The sequence below is a fragment of the Anomaloglossus baeobatrachus genome, unplaced genomic scaffold (genome assembly GCF_048569485.1).
Source record: "Anomaloglossus baeobatrachus isolate aAnoBae1 unplaced genomic scaffold, aAnoBae1.hap1 Scaffold_5342, whole genome shotgun sequence".
NCBI lineage: Eukaryota > Metazoa > Chordata > Amphibia > Anura > Aromobatidae > Anomaloglossus > Anomaloglossus baeobatrachus.
The window spans coordinates 1-18,309 of NW_027444715.1; the positions used below are offsets into that span (position 1 = coordinate 1).

Below are 18,309 nucleotides of genomic sequence, written 5' to 3' on the forward strand. Positions count from 1 at the left end.
TTCTTATCAGTTTAATATCTGATACGTCCCCTATCTGGGGACCATATATTAAATGGATTTTTAGAACAGGGAGATGGAAAAAGAGCTTGCTCTGTCCACTCCACGCATTGACCTGGTATTGCAGTACCTCCAGGAACGGTGCACCCCTTCTTAACCCAGTTTCCAAAAGCAGAACTCGATTCACCTGATTCATATTAGCCCGATTAGCGAATTGAAATGAATTTTTATCTAACACACTTTTTACTTGCTTTATTCATCCAAATAGCAAACTCATCACCACTCAACTTCACCAACTCTGCTATGTCCCGTGCAGTATCTTGTTGTCAGTCTAATCTAGATCATGTGTAATTGAATGGAATAGATCCCTTTTGGACAAAGTGGAGTCAGATGCTGCAGTGACCACAGGTGTGAGAGGATCTACAATTGGCATCTGGTGTTATCTCTCTGCTTCCACTCCAAATAAAGTTACCTGTTGTTACCTGAACGTCAAATACTAAGAATGGGCGGCCTATGAAAGAATTAGTACTTTCATTAAGTATACTAAACCGGCTAATTGGGAATAGACAAACTGTAAAAAGCCCTCTGAGAAAGCCCCTCTCTAACCTTTGTTAGTAAGCTTTTCTGTAGCCTGCCTGTTGATGTATTTTCGGTTTGAACAGTGCACAACATGAAGAGACGGAACACTGGCGGCTTGTCACAATGCCCCCCGATGACATCACAATAGCGCTGCTGCCTAGAAAACAAGCTGCGCAGAAGAAGTTGTTCTTTGGGTGGGAGGGTGGGCTAGTGGAAGGAGGGGGCAATCTCTTTTTTTCCCGGGTGGTAGGGGGATGACAGGAGAAGGGAAGCGGGTGGTGAGAAAGGTACAGAGGGCAGGGTTTGGGGGCTGGGAAGGAAAGGGAAAAGATTAGGGTTTGGGGATGATGAAAGGGCTTTCTACGGGTAAGGATGGCAAAGGGTGGCAGTGACGGAAAGTCAGGCAACCTGTCCTGTCCGTCTTTTTGTATCGTGAATTGGAAAGACTGCAAGGGGGAGGGGAGTTGCTTGCGCCCTAAAGGAGGAGTTATTCAGATTCATTGCAGTGGGCGGCGGCTGCAAAACGCACCATTCTTCTTGTTTTTGCTCTGCAAAGCAGCCTTTTCAAGGGTTGGCTTGGGTGACAAAATGTCTTGTGTAGGCGTGGGTTTGTCTCCCTCTCGCTCTCTCTCCCTAAGATGTGTCCGGCATAGGCCAGGGTGCCACTCGAGGCCCAAACCAATTCTGGTTATCGCTTCTCGGCCTTTTGGCTAAGATCAAGTGTAGTATCTGTTCTTATCAGTTTAATATCTGATACGTCCCCTATCTGGGGACCATATATTAAATGGATTTTTAGAACAGGGAGATGGAAAAAGAGCTTGCTCTGTCCACTCCACGCATTGACCTGGTATTGCAGTACCTCCAGGAACGGTGCACCCCTTCTTAACCCAGTTTCCAAAAGCAGAACTCGATTCACCTGATTCATATTAGCCCGATTAGCGAATTGAAATGAATTTTTATCTAACACACTTTTTACTTGCTTTATTCATCCAAATAGCAAACTCATCACCACTCAACTTCACCAACTCTGCTATGTCCCGTGCAGTATCTTGTTGTCAGTCTAATCTAGATCATGTGTAATTGAATGGAATAGATCCCTTTTGGACAAAGTGGAGTCAGATGCTGCAGTGACCACAGGTGTGAGAGGATCTACAATTGGCATCTGGTGTTATCTCTCTGCTTCCACTCCAAATAAAGTTACCTGTTGTTACCTGAACGTCAAATACTAAGAATGGGCGGCCTATGAAAGAATTAGTACTTTCATTAAGTATACTAAACCGGCTAATTGGGAATAGACAAACTGTAAAAAGCCCTCTGAGAAAGCCCCTCTCTAACCTTTGTTAGTAAGCTTTTCTGTAGCCTGCCTGTTGATGTATTTTCGGTTTGAACAGTGCACAACATGAAGAGACGGAACACTGGCGGCTTGTCACAATGCCCCCCGATGACATCACAATAGCGCTGCTGCCTAGAAAACAAGCTGCGCAGAAGAAGTTGTTCTTTGGGTGGGAGGGTGGGCTAGTGGAAGGAGGGGGCAATCTCTTTTTTTCCCGGGTGGTAGGGGGATGACAGGAGAAGGGAAGCGGGTGGTGAGAAAGGTACAGAGGGCAGGGTTTGGGGGCTGGGAAGGAAAGGGAAAAGATTAGGGTTTGGGGATGATGAAAGGGCTTTCTACGGGTAAGGATGGCAAAGGGTGGCAGTGACGGAAAGTCAGGCAACCTGTCCTGTCCGTCTTTTTGTATCGTGAATTGGAAAGACTGCAAGGGGGAGGGGAGTTGCTTGCGCCCTAAAGGAGGAGTTATTCAGATTCATTGCAGTGGGCGGCGGCTGCAAAACGCACCATTCTTCTTGTTTTTGCTCTGCAAAGCAGCCTTTTCAAGGGTTGGCTTGGGTGACAAAATGTCTTGTGTAGGCGTGGGTTTGTCTCCCTCTCGCTCTCTCTCCCTAAGATGTGTCCGGCATAGGCCAGGGTGCCACTCGAGGCCCAAACCAATTCTGGTTATCGCTTCTCGGCCTTTTGGCTAAGATCAAGTGTAGTATCTGTTCTTATCAGTTTAATATCTGATACGTCCCCTATCTGGGGACCATATATTAAATGGATTTTTAGAACAGGGAGATGGAAAAAGAGCTTGCTCTGTCCACTCCACGCATTGACCTGGTATTGCAGTACCTCCAGGAACGGTGCACCCCTTCTTAACCCAGTTTCCAAAAGCAGAACTCGATTCACCTGATTCATATTAGCCCGATTAGCGAATTGAAATGAATTTTTATCTAACACACTTTTTACTTGCTTTATTCATCCAAATAGCAAACTCATCACCACTCAACTTCACCAACTCTGCTATGTCCCGTGCAGTATCTTGTTGTCAGTCTAATCTAGATCATGTGTAATTGAATGGAATAGATCCCTTTTGGACAAAGTGGAGTCAGATGCTGCAGTGACCACAGGTGTGAGAGGATCTACAATTGGCATCTGGTGTTATCTCTCTGCTTCCACTCCAAATAAAGTTACCTGTTGTTACCTGAACGTCAAATACTAAGAATGGGCGGCCTATGAAAGAATTAGTACTTTCATTAAGTATACTAAACCGGCTAATTGGGAATAGACAAACTGTAAAAAGCCCTCTGAGAAAGCCCCTCTCTAACCTTTGTTAGTAAGCTTTTCTGTAGCCTGCCTGTTGATGTATTTTCGGTTTGAACAGTGCACAACATGAAGAGACGGAACACTGGCGGCTTGTCACAATGCCCCCCGATGACATCACAATAGCGCTGCTGCCTAGAAAACAAGCTGCGCAGAAGAAGTTGTTCTTTGGGTGGGAGGGTGGGCTAGTGGAAGGAGGGGGCAATCTCTTTTTTTCCCGGGTGGTAGGGGGATGACAGGAGAAGGGAAGCGGGTGGTGAGAAAGGTACAGAGGGCAGGGTTTGGGGGCTGGGAAGGAAAGGGAAAAGATTAGGGTTTGGGGATGATGAAAGGGCTTTCTACGGGTAAGGATGGCAAAGGGTGGCAGTGACGGAAAGTCAGGCAACCTGTCCTGTCCGTCTTTTTGTATCGTGAATTGGAAAGACTGCAAGGGGGAGGGGAGTTGCTTGCGCCCTAAAGGAGGAGTTATTCAGATTCATTGCAGTGGGCGGCGGCTGCAAAACGCACCATTCTTCTTGTTTTTGCTCTGCAAAGCAGCCTTTTCAAGGGTTGGCTTGGGTGACAAAATGTCTTGTGTAGGCGTGGGTTTGTCTCCCTCTCGCTCTCTCTCCCTAAGATGTGTCCGGCATAGGCCAGGGTGCCACTCGAGGCCCAAACCAATTCTGGTTATCGCTTCTCGGCCTTTTGGCTAAGATCAAGTGTAGTATCTGTTCTTATCAGTTTAATATCTGATACGTCCCCTATCTGGGGACCATATATTAAATGGATTTTTAGAACAGGGAGATGGAAAAAGAGCTTGCTCTGTCCACTCCACGCATTGACCTGGTATTGCAGTACCTCCAGGAACGGTGCACCCCTTCTTAACCCAGTTTCCAAAAGCAGAACTCGATTCACCTGATTCATATTAGCCCGATTAGCGAATTGAAATGAATTTTTATCTAACACACTTTTTACTTGCTTTATTCATCCAAATAGCAAACTCATCACCACTCAACTTCACCAACTCTGCTATGTCCCGTGCAGTATCTTGTTGTCAGTCTAATCTAGATCATGTGTAATTGAATGGAATAGATCCCTTTTGGACAAAGTGGAGTCAGATGCTGCAGTGACCACAGGTGTGAGAGGATCTACAATTGGCATCTGGTGTTATCTCTCTGCTTCCACTCCAAATAAAGTTACCTGTTGTTACCTGAACGTCAAATACTAAGAATGGGCGGCCTATGAAAGAATTAGTACTTTCATTAAGTATACTAAACCGGCTAATTGGGAATAGACAAACTGTAAAAAGCCCTCTGAGAAAGCCCCTCTCTAACCTTTGTTAGTAAGCTTTTCTGTAGCCTGCCTGTTGATGTATTTTCGGTTTGAACAGTGCACAACATGAAGAGACGGAACACTGGCGGCTTGTCACAATGCCCCCCGATGACATCACAATAGCGCTGCTGCCTAGAAAACAAGCTGCGCAGAAGAAGTTGTTCTTTGGGTGGGAGGGTGGGCTAGTGGAAGGAGGGGGCAATCTCTTTTTTTCCCGGGTGGTAGGGGGATGACAGGAGAAGGGAAGCGGGTGGTGAGAAAGGTACAGAGGGCAGGGTTTGGGGGCTGGGAAGGAAAGGGAAAAGATTAGGGTTTGGGGATGATGAAAGGGCTTTCTACGGGTAAGGATGGCAAAGGGTGGCAGTGACGGAAAGTCAGGCAACCTGTCCTGTCCGTCTTTTTGTATCGTGAATTGGAAAGACTGCAAGGGGGAGGGGAGTTGCTTGCGCCCTAAAGGAGGAGTTATTCAGATTCATTGCAGTGGGCGGCGGCTGCAAAACGCACCATTCTTCTTGTTTTTGCTCTGCAAAGCAGCCTTTTCAAGGGTTGGCTTGGGTGACAAAATGTCTTGTGTAGGCGTGGGTTTGTCTCCCTCTCGCTCTCTCTCCCTAAGATGTGTCCGGCATAGGCCAGGGTGCCACTCGAGGCCCAAACCAATTCTGGTTATCGCTTCTCGGCCTTTTGGCTAAGATCAAGTGTAGTATCTGTTCTTATCAGTTTAATATCTGATACGTCCCCTATCTGGGGACCATATATTAAATGGATTTTTAGAACAGGGAGATGGAAAAAGAGCTTGCTCTGTCCACTCCACGCATTGACCTGGTATTGCAGTACCTCCAGGAACGGTGCACCCCTTCTTAACCCAGTTTCCAAAAGCAGAACTCGATTCACCTGATTCATATTAGCCCGATTAGCGAATTGAAATGAATTTTTATCTAACACACTTTTTACTTGCTTTATTCATCCAAATAGCAAACTCATCACCACTCAACTTCACCAACTCTGCTATGTCCCGTGCAGTATCTTGTTGTCAGTCTAATCTAGATCATGTGTAATTGAATGGAATAGATCCCTTTTGGACAAAGTGGAGTCAGATGCTGCAGTGACCACAGGTGTGAGAGGATCTACAATTGGCATCTGGTGTTATCTCTCTGCTTCCACTCCAAATAAAGTTACCTGTTGTTACCTGAACGTCAAATACTAAGAATGGGCGGCCTATGAAAGAATTAGTACTTTCATTAAGTATACTAAACCGGCTAATTGGGAATAGACAAACTGTAAAAAGCCCTCTGAGAAAGCCCCTCTCTAACCTTTGTTAGTAAGCTTTTCTGTAGCCTGCCTGTTGATGTATTTTCGGTTTGAACAGTGCACAACATGAAGAGACGGAACACTGGCGGCTTGTCACAATGCCCCCCGATGACATCACAATAGCGCTGCTGCCTAGAAAACAAGCTGCGCAGAAGAAGTTGTTCTTTGGGTGGGAGGGTGGGCTAGTGGAAGGAGGGGGCAATCTCTTTTTTTCCCGGGTGGTAGGGGGATGACAGGAGAAGGGAAGCGGGTGGTGAGAAAGGTACAGAGGGCAGGGTTTGGGGGCTGGGAAGGAAAGGGAAAAGATTAGGGTTTGGGGATGATGAAAGGGCTTTCTACGGGTAAGGATGGCAAAGGGTGGCAGTGACGGAAAGTCAGGCAACCTGTCCTGTCCGTCTTTTTGTATCGTGAATTGGAAAGACTGCAAGGGGGAGGGGAGTTGCTTGCGCCCTAAAGGAGGAGTTATTCAGATTCATTGCAGTGGGCGGCGGCTGCAAAACGCACCATTCTTCTTGTTTTTGCTCTGCAAAGCAGCCTTTTCAAGGGTTGGCTTGGGTGACAAAATGTCTTGTGTAGGCGTGGGTTTGTCTCCCTCTCGCTCTCTCTCCCTAAGATGTGTCCGGCATAGGCCAGGGTGCCACTCGAGGCCCAAACCAATTCTGGTTATCGCTTCTCGGCCTTTTGGCTAAGATCAAGTGTAGTATCTGTTCTTATCAGTTTAATATCTGATACGTCCCCTATCTGGGGACCATATATTAAATGGATTTTTAGAACAGGGAGATGGAAAAAGAGCTTGCTCTGTCCACTCCACGCATTGACCTGGTATTGCAGTACCTCCAGGAACGGTGCACCCCTTCTTAACCCAGTTTCCAAAAGCAGAACTCGATTCACCTGATTCATATTAGCCCGATTAGCGAATTGAAATGAATTTTTATCTAACACACTTTTTACTTGCTTTATTCATCCAAATAGCAAACTCATCACCACTCAACTTCACCAACTCTGCTATGTCCCGTGCAGTATCTTGTTGTCAGTCTAATCTAGATCATGTGTAATTGAATGGAATAGATCCCTTTTGGACAAAGTGGAGTCAGATGCTGCAGTGACCACAGGTGTGAGAGGATCTACAATTGGCATCTGGTGTTATCTCTCTGCTTCCACTCCAAATAAAGTTACCTGTTGTTACCTGAACGTCAAATACTAAGAATGGGCGGCCTATGAAAGAATTAGTACTTTCATTAAGTATACTAAACCGGCTAATTGGGAATAGACAAACTGTAAAAAGCCCTCTGAGAAAGCCCCTCTCTAACCTTTGTTAGTAAGCTTTTCTGTAGCCTGCCTGTTGATGTATTTTCGGTTTGAACAGTGCACAACATGAAGAGACGGAACACTGGCGGCTTGTCACAATGCCCCCCGATGACATCACAATAGCGCTGCTGCCTAGAAAACAAGCTGCGCAGAAGAAGTTGTTCTTTGGGTGGGAGGGTGGGCTAGTGGAAGGAGGGGGCAATCTCTTTTTTTCCCGGGTGGTAGGGGGATGACAGGAGAAGGGAAGCGGGTGGTGAGAAAGGTACAGAGGGCAGGGTTTGGGGGCTGGGAAGGAAAGGGAAAAGATTAGGGTTTGGGGATGATGAAAGGGCTTTCTACGGGTAAGGATGGCAAAGGGTGGCAGTGACGGAAAGTCAGGCAACCTGTCCTGTCCGTCTTTTTGTATCGTGAATTGGAAAGACTGCAAGGGGGAGGGGAGTTGCTTGCGCCCTAAAGGAGGAGTTATTCAGATTCATTGCAGTGGGCGGCGGCTGCAAAACGCACCATTCTTCTTGTTTTTGCTCTGCAAAGCAGCCTTTTCAAGGGTTGGCTTGGGTGACAAAATGTCTTGTGTAGGCGTGGGTTTGTCTCCCTCTCGCTCTCTCTCCCTAAGATGTGTCCGGCATAGGCCAGGGTGCCACTCGAGGCCCAAACCAATTCTGGTTATCGCTTCTCGGCCTTTTGGCTAAGATCAAGTGTAGTATCTGTTCTTATCAGTTTAATATCTGATACGTCCCCTATCTGGGGACCATATATTAAATGGATTTTTAGAACAGGGAGATGGAAAAAGAGCTTGCTCTGTCCACTCCACGCATTGACCTGGTATTGCAGTACCTCCAGGAACGGTGCACCCCTTCTTAACCCAGTTTCCAAAAGCAGAACTCGATTCACCTGATTCATATTAGCCCGATTAGCGAATTGAAATGAATTTTTATCTAACACACTTTTTACTTGCTTTATTCATCCAAATAGCAAACTCATCACCACTCAACTTCACCAACTCTGCTATGTCCCGTGCAGTATCTTGTTGTCAGTCTAATCTAGATCATGTGTAATTGAATGGAATAGATCCCTTTTGGACAAAGTGGAGTCAGATGCTGCAGTGACCACAGGTGTGAGAGGATCTACAATTGGCATCTGGTGTTATCTCTCTGCTTCCACTCCAAATAAAGTTACCTGTTGTTACCTGAACGTCAAATACTAAGAATGGGCGGCCTATGAAAGAATTAGTACTTTCATTAAGTATACTAAACCGGCTAATTGGGAATAGACAAACTGTAAAAAGCCCTCTGAGAAAGCCCCTCTCTAACCTTTGTTAGTAAGCTTTTCTGTAGCCTGCCTGTTGATGTATTTTCGGTTTGAACAGTGCACAACATGAAGAGACGGAACACTGGCGGCTTGTCACAATGCCCCCCGATGACATCACAATAGCGCTGCTGCCTAGAAAACAAGCTGCGCAGAAGAAGTTGTTCTTTGGGTGGGAGGGTGGGCTAGTGGAAGGAGGGGGCAATCTCTTTTTTTCCCGGGTGGTAGGGGGATGACAGGAGAAGGGAAGCGGGTGGTGAGAAAGGTACAGAGGGCAGGGTTTGGGGGCTGGGAAGGAAAGGGAAAAGATTAGGGTTTGGGGATGATGAAAGGGCTTTCTACGGGTAAGGATGGCAAAGGGTGGCAGTGACGGAAAGTCAGGCAACCTGTCCTGTCCGTCTTTTTGTATCGTGAATTGGAAAGACTGCAAGGGGGAGGGGAGTTGCTTGCGCCCTAAAGGAGGAGTTATTCAGATTCATTGCAGTGGGCGGCGGCTGCAAAACGCACCATTCTTCTTGTTTTTGCTCTGCAAAGCAGCCTTTTCAAGGGTTGGCTTGGGTGACAAAATGTCTTGTGTAGGCGTGGGTTTGTCTCCCTCTCGCTCTCTCTCCCTAAGATGTGTCCGGCATAGGCCAGGGTGCCACTCGAGGCCCAAACCAATTCTGGTTATCGCTTCTCGGCCTTTTGGCTAAGATCAAGTGTAGTATCTGTTCTTATCAGTTTAATATCTGATACGTCCCCTATCTGGGGACCATATATTAAATGGATTTTTAGAACAGGGAGATGGAAAAAGAGCTTGCTCTGTCCACTCCACGCATTGACCTGGTATTGCAGTACCTCCAGGAACGGTGCACCCCTTCTTAACCCAGTTTCCAAAAGCAGAACTCGATTCACCTGATTCATATTAGCCCGATTAGCGAATTGAAATGAATTTTTATCTAACACACTTTTTACTTGCTTTATTCATCCAAATAGCAAACTCATCACCACTCAACTTCACCAACTCTGCTATGTCCCGTGCAGTATCTTGTTGTCAGTCTAATCTAGATCATGTGTAATTGAATGGAATAGATCCCTTTTGGACAAAGTGGAGTCAGATGCTGCAGTGACCACAGGTGTGAGAGGATCTACAATTGGCATCTGGTGTTATCTCTCTGCTTCCACTCCAAATAAAGTTACCTGTTGTTACCTGAACGTCAAATACTAAGAATGGGCGGCCTATGAAAGAATTAGTACTTTCATTAAGTATACTAAACCGGCTAATTGGGAATAGACAAACTGTAAAAAGCCCTCTGAGAAAGCCCCTCTCTAACCTTTGTTAGTAAGCTTTTCTGTAGCCTGCCTGTTGATGTATTTTCGGTTTGAACAGTGCACAACATGAAGAGACGGAACACTGGCGGCTTGTCACAATGCCCCCCGATGACATCACAATAGCGCTGCTGCCTAGAAAACAAGCTGCGCAGAAGAAGTTGTTCTTTGGGTGGGAGGGTGGGCTAGTGGAAGGAGGGGGCAATCTCTTTTTTTCCCGGGTGGTAGGGGGATGACAGGAGAAGGGAAGCGGGTGGTGAGAAAGGTACAGAGGGCAGGGTTTGGGGGCTGGGAAGGAAAGGGAAAAGATTAGGGTTTGGGGATGATGAAAGGGCTTTCTACGGGTAAGGATGGCAAAGGGTGGCAGTGACGGAAAGTCAGGCAACCTGTCCTGTCCGTCTTTTTGTATCGTGAATTGGAAAGACTGCAAGGGGGAGGGGAGTTGCTTGCGCCCTAAAGGAGGAGTTATTCAGATTCATTGCAGTGGGCGGCAGGCTGCAAAACGCACCATTCTTCTTGTTTTTGCTCTGCAAAGCAGCCTTTTCAAGGGTTGGCTTGGGTGACAAAATGTCTTGTGTAGGCGTGGGTTTGTCTCCCTCTCGCTCTCTCTCCCTAAGATGTGTCCGGCATAGGCCAGGGTGCCACTCGAGGCCCAAACCAATTCTGGTTATCGCTTCTCGGCCTTTTGGCTAAGATCAAGTGTAGTATCTGTTCTTATCAGTTTAATATCTGATACGTCCCCTATCTGGGGACCATATATTAAATGGATTTTTAGAACAGGGAGATGGAAAAAGAGCTTGCTCTGTCCACTCCACGCATTGACCTGGTATTGCAGTACCTCCAGGAACGGTGCACCCCTTCTTAACCCAGTTTCCAAAAGCAGAACTCGATTCACCTGATTCATATTAGCCCGATTAGCGAATTGAAATGAATTTTTATCTAACACACTTTTTACTTGCTTTATTCATCCAAATAGCAAACTCATCACCACTCAACTTCACCAACTCTGCTATGTCCCGTGCAGTATCTTGTTGTCAGTCTAATCTAGATCATGTGTAATTGAATGGAATAGATCCCTTTTGGACAAAGTGGAGTCAGATGCTGCAGTGACCACAGGTGTGAGAGGATCTACAATTGGCATCTGGTGTTATCTCTCTGCTTCCACTCCAAATAAAGTTACCTGTTGTTACCTGAACGTCAAATACTAAGAATGGGCGGCCTATGAAAGAATTAGTACTTTCATTAAGTATACTAAACCGGCTAATTGGGAATAGACAAACTGTAAAAAGCCCTCTGAGAAAGCCCCTCTCTAACCTTTGTTAGTAAGCTTTTCTGTAGCCTGCCTGTTGATGTATTTTCGGTTTGAACAGTGCACAACATGAAGAGACGGAACACTGGCGGCTTGTCACAATGCCCCCCGATGACATCACAATAGCGCTGCTGCCTAGAAAACAAGCTGCGCAGAAGAAGTTGTTCTTTGGGTGGGAGGGTGGGCTAGTGGAAGGAGGGGGCAATCTCTTTTTTTCCCGGGTGGTAGGGGGATGACAGGAGAAGGGAAGCGGGTGGTGAGAAAGGTACAGAGGGCAGGGTTTGGGGGCTGGGAAGGAAAGGGAAAAGATTAGGGTTTGGGGATGATGAAAGGGCTTTCTACGGGTAAGGATGGCAAAGGGTGGCAGTGACGGAAAGTCAGGCAACCTGTCCTGTCCGTCTTTTTGTATCGTGAATTGGAAAGACTGCAAGGGGGAGGGGAGTTGCTTGCGCCCTAAAGGAGGAGTTATTCAGATTCATTGCAGTGGGCGGCGGCTGCAAAACGCACCATTCTTCTTGTTTTTGCTCTGCAAAGCAGCCTTTTCAAGGGTTGGCTTGGGTGACAAAATGTCTTGTGTAGGCGTGGGTTTGTCTCCCTCTCGCTCTCTCTCCCTAAGATGTGTCCGGCATAGGCCAGGGTGCCACTCGAGGCCCAAACCAATTCTGGTTATCGCTTCTCGGCCTTTTGGCTAAGATCAAGTGTAGTATCTGTTCTTATCAGTTTAATATCTGATACGTCCCCTATCTGGGGACCATATATTAAATGGATTTTTAGAACAGGGAGATGGAAAAAGAGCTTGCTCTGTCCACTCCACGCATTGACCTGGTATTGCAGTACCTCCAGGAACGGTGCACCCCTTCTTAACCCAGTTTCCAAAAGCAGAACTCGATTCACCTGATTCATATTAGCCCGATTAGCGAATTGAAATGAATTTTTATCTAACACACTTTTTACTTGCTTTATTCATCCAAATAGCAAACTCATCACCACTCAACTTCACCAACTCTGCTATGTCCCGTGCAGTATCTTGTTGTCAGTCTAATCTAGATCATGTGTAATTGAATGGAATAGATCCCTTTTGGACAAAGTGGAGTCAGATGCTGCAGTGACCACAGGTGTGAGAGGATCTACAATTGGCATCTGGTGTTATCTCTCTGCTTCCACTCCAAATAAAGTTACCTGTTGTTACCTGAACGTCAAATACTAAGAATGGAGCGGCCTATGAAAGAATTAGTACTTTCATTAAGTATACTAAACCGGCTAATTGGGAATAGACAAACTGTAAAAAGCCCTCTGAGAAAGCCCCTCTCTAACCTTTGTTAGTAAGCTTTTCTGTAGCCTGCCTGTTGATGTATTTTCGGTTTGAACAGTGCACAACATGAAGAGACGGAACACTGGCGGCTTGTCACAATGCCCCCCGATGACATCACAATAGCGCTGCTGCCTAGAAAACAAGCTGCGCAGAAGAAGTTGTTCTTTGGGTGGGAGGGTGGGCTAGTGGAAGGAGGGGGCAATCTCTTTTTTTCCCGGGTGGTAGGGGGATGACAGGAGAAGGGAAGCGGGTGGTGAGAAAGGTACAGAGGGCAGGGTTTGGGGGCTGGGAAGGAAAGGGAAAAGATTAGGGTTTGGGGATGATGAAAGGGCTTTCTACGGGTAAGGATGGCAAAGGGTGGCAGTGACGGAAAGTCAGGCAACCTGTCCTGTCCGTCTTTTTGTATCGTGAATTGGAAAGACTGCAAGGGGGAGGGGAGTTGCTTGCGCCCTAAAGGAGGAGTTATTCAGATTCATTGCAGTGGGCGGCGGCTGCAAAACGCACCATTCTTCTTGTTTTTGCTCTGCAAAGCAGCCTTTTCAAGGGTTGGCTTGGGTGACAAAATGTCTTGTGTAGGCGTGGGTTTGTCTCCCTCTCGCTCTCTCTCCCTAAGATGTGTCCGGCATAGGCCAGGGTGCCACTCGAGGCCCAAACCAATTCTGGTTATCGCTTCTCGGCCTTTTGGCTAAGATCAAGTGTAGTATCTGTTCTTATCAGTTTAATATCTGATACGTCCCCTATCTGGGGACCATATATTAAATGGATTTTTAGAACAGGGAGATGGAAAAAGAGCTTGCTCTGTCCACTCCACGCATTGACCTGGTATTGCAGTACCTCCAGGAACGGTGCACCCCTTCTTAACCCAGTTTCCAAAAGCAGAACTCGATTCACCTGATTCATATTAGCCCGATTAGCGAATTGAAATGAATTTTTATCTAACACACTTTTTACTTGCTTTATTCATCCAAATAGCAAACTCATCACCACTCAACTTCACCAACTCTGCTATGTCCCGTGCAGTATCTTGTTGTCAGTCTAATCTAGATCATGTGTAATTGAATGGAATAGATCCCTTTTGGACAAAGTGGAGTCAGATGCTGCAGTGACCACAGGTGTGAGAGGATCTACAATTGGCATCTGGTGTTATCTCTCTGCTTCCACTCCAAATAAAGTTACCTGTTGTTACCTGAACGTCAAATACTAAGAATGGGCGGCCTATGAAAGAATTAGTACTTTCATTAAGTATACTAAACCGGCTAATTGGGAATAGACAAACTGTAAAAAGCCCTCTGAGAAAGCCCCTCTCTAACCTTTGTTAGTAAGCTTTTCTGTAGCCTGCCTGTTGATGTATTTTCGGTTTGAACAGTGCACAACATGAAGAGACGGAACACTGGCGGCTTGTCACAATGCCCCCCGATGACATCACAATAGCGCTGCTGCCTAGAAAACAAGCTGCGCAGAAGAAGTTGTTCTTTGGGTGGGAGGGTGGGCTAGTGGAAGGAGGGGGCAATCTCTTTTTTTCCCGGGTGGTAGGGGGATGACAGGAGAAGGGAAGCGGGTGGTGAGAAAGGTACAGAGGGCAGGGTTTGGGGGCTGGGAAGGAAAGGGAAAAGATTAGGGTTTGGGGATGATGAAAGGGCTTTCTACGGGTAAGGATGGCAAAGGGTGGCAGTGACGGAAAGTCAGGCAACCTGTCCTGTCCGTCTTTTTGTATCGTGAATTGGAAAGACTGCAAGGGGGAGGGGAGTTGCTTGCGCCCTAAAGGAGGAGTTATTCAGATTCATTGCAGTGGGCGGCGGCTGCAAAACGCACCATTCTTCTTGTTTTTGCTCTGCAAAGCAGCCTTTTCAAGGGTTGGCTTGGGTGACAAAATGTCTTGTGTAGGCGTGGGTTTGTCTCCCTCTCGCTCTCTCTCCCTAAGATGTGTCCGGCATAGGCCAGGGTGCCACTCGAGGCCCAAACCAATTCTGGTTATCGCTTCTCGGCCTTTTGGCTAAGATCAAGTGTAGTATCTGTTCTTATCAGTTTAATATCTGATACGTCCCCTATCTGGGGACCATATATTAAATGGATTTTTAGAACAGGGAGATGGAAAAAGAGCTTGCTCTGTCCACTCCACGCATTGACCTGGTATTGCAGTACCTCCAGGAACGGTGCACCCCTTCTTAACCCAGTTTCCAAAAGCAGAACTCGATTCACCTGATTCATATTAGCCCGATTAGCGAATTGAAATGAATTTTTATCTAACACACTTTTTACTTGCTTTATTCATCCAAATAGCAAACTCATCACCACTCAACTTCACCAACTCTGCTATGTCCCGTGCAGTATCTTGTTGTCAGTCTAATCTAGATCATGTGTAATTGAATGGAATAGATCCCTTTTGGACAAAGTGGAGTCAGATGCTGCAGTGACCACAGGTGTGAGAGGATCTACAATTGGCATCTGGTGTTATCTCTCTGCTTCCACTCCAAATAAAGTTACCTGTTGTTACCTGAACGTCAAATACTAAGAATGGGCGGCCTATGAAAGAATTAGTACTTTCATTAAGTATACTAAACCGGCTAATTGGGAATAGACAAACTGTAAAAAGCCCTCTGAGAAAGCCCCTCTCTAACCTTTGTTAGTAAGCTTTTCTGTAGCCTGCCTGTTGATGTATTTTCGGTTTGAACAGTGCACAACATGAAGAGACGGAACACTGGCGGCTTGTCACAATGCCCCCCGATGACATCACAATAGCGCTGCTGCCTAGAAAACAAGCTGCGCAGAAGAAGTTGTTCTTTGGGTGGGAGGGTGGGCTAGTGGAAGGAGGGGGCAATCTCTTTTTTTCCCGGGTGGTAGGGGGATGACAGGAGAAGGGAAGCGGGTGGTGAGAAAGGTACAGAGGGCAGGGTTTGGGGGCTGGGAAGGAAAGGGAAAAGATTAGGGTTTGGGGATGATGAAAGGGCTTTCTACGGGTAAGGATGGCAAAGGGTGGCAGTGACGGAAAGTCAGGCAACCTGTCCTGTCCGTCTTTTTGTATCGTGAATTGGAAAGACTGCAAGGGGGAGGGGAGTTGCTTGCGCCCTAAAGGAGGAGTTATTCAGATTCATTGCAGTGGGCGGCGGCTGCAAAACGCACCATTCTTCTTGTTTTTGCTCTGCAAAGCAGCCTTTTCAAGGGTTGGCTTGGGTGACAAAATGTCTTGTGTAGGCGTGGGTTTGTCTCCCTCTCGCTCTCTCTCCCTAAGATGTGTCCGGCATAGGCCAGGGTGCCACTCGAGGCCCAAACCAATTCTGGTTATCGCTTCTCGGCCTTTTGGCTAAGATCAAGTGTAGTATCTGTTCTTATCAGTTTAATATCTGATACGTCCCCTATCTGGGGACCATATATTAAATGGATTTTTAGAACAGGGAGATGGAAAAAGAGCTTGCTCTGTCCACTCCACGCATTGACCTGGTATTGCAGTACCTCCAGGAACGGTGCACCCCTTCTTAACCCAGTTTCCAAAAGCAGAACTCGATTCACCTGATTCATATTAGCCCGATTAGCGAATTGAAATGAATTTTTATCTAACACACTTTTTACTTGCTTTATTCATCCAAATAGCAAACTCATCACCACTCAACTTCACCAACTCTGCTATGTCCCGTGCAGTATCTTGTTGTCAGTCTAATCTAGATCATGTGTAATTGAATGGAATAGATCCCTTTTGGACAAAGTGGAGTCAGATGCTGCAGTGACCACAGGTGTGAGAGGATCTACAATTGGCATCTGGTGTTATCTCTCTGCTTCCACTCCAAATAAAGTTACCTGTTGTTACCTGAACGTCAAATACTAAGAATGGGCGGCCTATGAAAGAATTAGTACTTTCATTAAGTATACTAAACCGGCTAATTGGGAATAGACAAACTGTAAAAAGCCCTCTGAGAAAGCCCCTCTCTAACCTTTGTTAGTAAGCTTTTCTGTAGCCTGCCTGTTGATGTATTTTCGGTTTGAACAGTGCACAACATGAAGAGACGGAACACTGGCGGCTTGTCACAATGGCCCCCGATGACATCACAATAGCGCTGCTGCCTAGAAAACAAGCTGCGCAGAAGAAGTTGTTCTTTGGGTGGGAGGGTGGGCTAGTGGAAGGAGGGGGCAATCTCTTTTTTTCCCGGGTGGTAGGGGGATGACAGGAGAAGGGAAGCGGGTGGTGAGAAAGGTACAGAGGGCAGGGTTTGGGGGCTGGGAAGGAAAGGGAAAAGATTAGGGTTTGGGGATGATGAAAGGGCTTTCTACGGGTAAGGATGGCAAAGGGTGGCAGTGACGGAAAGTCAGGCAACCTGTCCTGTCCGTCTTTTTGTATCGTGAATTGGAAAGACTGCAAGGGGGAGGGGAGTTGCTTGCGCCCTAAAGGAGGAGTTATTCAGATTCATTGCAGTGGGCGGCGGCTGCAAAACGCACCATTCTTCTTGTTTTTGCTCTGCAAAGCAGCCTTTTCAAGGGTTGGCTTGGGTGACAAAATGTCTTGTGTAGGCGTGGGTTTGTCTCCCTCTCGCTCTCTCTCCCTAAGATGTGTCCGGCATAGGCCAGGGTGCCACTCGAGGCCCAAACCAATTCTGGTTATCGCTTCTCGGCCTTTTGGCTAAGATCAAGTGTAGTATCTGTTCTTATCAGTTTAATATCTGATACGTCCCCTATCTGGGGACCATATATTAAATGGATTTTTAGAACAGGGAGATGGAAAAAGAGCTTGCTCTGTCCACTCCACGCATTGACCTGGTATTGCAGTACCTCCAGGAACGGTGCACCCCTTCTTAACCCAGTTTCCAAAAGCAGAACTCGATTCACCTGATTCATATTAGCCCGATTAGCGAATTGAAATGAATTTTTATCTAACACACTTTTTACTTGCTTTATTCATCCAAATAGCAAACTCATCACCACTCAACTTCACCAACTCTGCTATGTCCCGTGCAGTATCTTGTTGTCAGTCTAATCTAGATCATGTGTAATTGAATGGAATAGATCCCTTTTGGACAAAGTGGAGTCAGATGCTGCAGTGACCACAGGTGTGAGAGGATGTACAATTGGCATCTGGTGTTATCTCTCTGCTTCCACTCCAAATAAAGTTACCTGTTGTTACCTGAACGTCAAATACTAAGAATGGGCGGCCTATGAAAGAATTAGTACTTTCATTAAGTATACTAAACCGGCTAATTGGGAATAGACAAACTGTAAAAAGCCCTCTGAGAAAGCCCCTCTCTAACCTTTGTTAGTAAGCTTTTCTGTAGCCTGCCTGTTGATGTATTTTCGGTTTGAACAGTGCACAACATGAAGAGACGGAACACTGGCGGCTTGTCACAATGCCCCCCGATGACATCACAATAGCGCTGCTGCCTAGAAAACAAGCTGCGCAGAAGAAGTTGTTCTTTGGGTGGGAGGGTGGGCTAGTGGAAGGAGGGGGCAATCTCTTTTTTTCCCGGGTGGTAGGGGGATGACAGGAGAAGGGAAGCGGGTGGTGAGAAAGGTACAGAGGGCAGGGTTTGGGGGCTGGGAAGGAAAGGGAAAAGATTAGGGTTTGGGGATGATGAAAGGGCTTTCTACGGGTAAGGATGGCAAAGGGTGGCAGTGACGGAAAGTCAGGCAACCTGTCCTGTCCGTCTTTTTGTATCGTGAATTGGAAAGACTGCAAGGGGGAGGGGAGTTGCTTGCGCCCTAAAGGAGGAGTTATTCAGATTCATTGCAGTGGGCGGCGGCTGCAAAACGCACCATTCTTCTTGTTTTTGCTCTGCAAAGCAGCCTTTTCAAGGGTTGGCTTGGGTGACAAAATGTCTTGTGTAGGCGTGGGTTTGTCTCCCTCTCGCTCTCTCTCCCTAAGATGTGTCCGGCATAGGCCAGGGTGCCACTCGAGGCCCAAACCAATTCTGGTTATCGCTTCTCGGCCTTTTGGCTAAGATCAAGTGTAGT

The 18,309-nt window shown here is 46.7% G+C and overlaps 13 non-coding genes and 2 pseudogenes across 13 annotated transcripts; all 15 read left to right on the top strand.

The window, feature by feature from the left end:
* On the top strand, positions 1 to 149 carry LOC142283214 (U2 spliceosomal RNA; annotated as a pseudogene; the record flags this gene model as incomplete).
* Positions 150 to 1,266: 1,117 nt separating this feature from the next.
* LOC142283204 (U2 spliceosomal RNA) lies at positions 1,267 to 1,457 on the top strand. The gene has a single exon (XR_012744925.1). It is a non-coding gene; the product is annotated as a U2 spliceosomal RNA (small nuclear RNA).
* Positions 1,458 to 2,574: 1,117 nt separating this feature from the next.
* LOC142283216 (U2 spliceosomal RNA) lies at positions 2,575 to 2,765 on the top strand. Its single transcript, XR_012744934.1, has one exon. It is a non-coding gene; the product is annotated as a U2 spliceosomal RNA (small nuclear RNA).
* A 1,117-nt stretch (positions 2,766 to 3,882) lies between these two features.
* Positions 3,883 to 4,073, top strand: LOC142283217 (U2 spliceosomal RNA). Its single transcript, XR_012744935.1, has one exon. It is a non-coding gene; the product is annotated as a U2 spliceosomal RNA (small nuclear RNA).
* Positions 4,074 to 5,190: 1,117 nt separating this feature from the next.
* LOC142283218 (U2 spliceosomal RNA) lies at positions 5,191 to 5,381 on the top strand. The gene has a single exon (XR_012744936.1). It is a non-coding gene; the product is annotated as a U2 spliceosomal RNA (small nuclear RNA).
* Positions 5,382 to 6,498: 1,117 nt separating this feature from the next.
* Positions 6,499 to 6,689, top strand: LOC142283219 (U2 spliceosomal RNA). Its single transcript, XR_012744937.1, has one exon. It is a non-coding gene; the product is annotated as a U2 spliceosomal RNA (small nuclear RNA).
* Positions 6,690 to 7,806: 1,117 nt separating this feature from the next.
* On the top strand, positions 7,807 to 7,997 carry LOC142283205 (U2 spliceosomal RNA). The gene has a single exon (XR_012744926.1). It is a non-coding gene; the product is annotated as a U2 spliceosomal RNA (small nuclear RNA).
* A 1,117-nt stretch (positions 7,998 to 9,114) lies between these two features.
* LOC142283206 (U2 spliceosomal RNA) lies at positions 9,115 to 9,305 on the top strand. Its single transcript, XR_012744927.1, has one exon. It is a non-coding gene; the product is annotated as a U2 spliceosomal RNA (small nuclear RNA).
* A 1,118-nt stretch (positions 9,306 to 10,423) lies between these two features.
* Positions 10,424 to 10,614, top strand: LOC142283207 (U2 spliceosomal RNA). Its single transcript, XR_012744928.1, has one exon. It is a non-coding gene; the product is annotated as a U2 spliceosomal RNA (small nuclear RNA).
* A 1,117-nt stretch (positions 10,615 to 11,731) lies between these two features.
* Positions 11,732 to 11,922, top strand: LOC142283208 (U2 spliceosomal RNA). The gene has a single exon (XR_012744929.1). It is a non-coding gene; the product is annotated as a U2 spliceosomal RNA (small nuclear RNA).
* Positions 11,923 to 13,040: 1,118 nt separating this feature from the next.
* LOC142283209 (U2 spliceosomal RNA) lies at positions 13,041 to 13,231 on the top strand. Its single transcript, XR_012744930.1, has one exon. It is a non-coding gene; the product is annotated as a U2 spliceosomal RNA (small nuclear RNA).
* A 1,117-nt stretch (positions 13,232 to 14,348) lies between these two features.
* On the top strand, positions 14,349 to 14,539 carry LOC142283210 (U2 spliceosomal RNA). Its single transcript, XR_012744931.1, has one exon. It is a non-coding gene; the product is annotated as a U2 spliceosomal RNA (small nuclear RNA).
* A 1,117-nt stretch (positions 14,540 to 15,656) lies between these two features.
* LOC142283212 (U2 spliceosomal RNA) lies at positions 15,657 to 15,847 on the top strand. Its single transcript, XR_012744932.1, has one exon. It is a non-coding gene; the product is annotated as a U2 spliceosomal RNA (small nuclear RNA).
* A 1,117-nt stretch (positions 15,848 to 16,964) lies between these two features.
* LOC142283213 (U2 spliceosomal RNA) lies at positions 16,965 to 17,155 on the top strand. Its single transcript, XR_012744933.1, has one exon. It is a non-coding gene; the product is annotated as a U2 spliceosomal RNA (small nuclear RNA).
* Positions 17,156 to 18,272: 1,117 nt separating this feature from the next.
* LOC142283215 (U2 spliceosomal RNA) lies at positions 18,273 to 18,309 on the top strand (annotated as a pseudogene; the record flags this gene model as incomplete).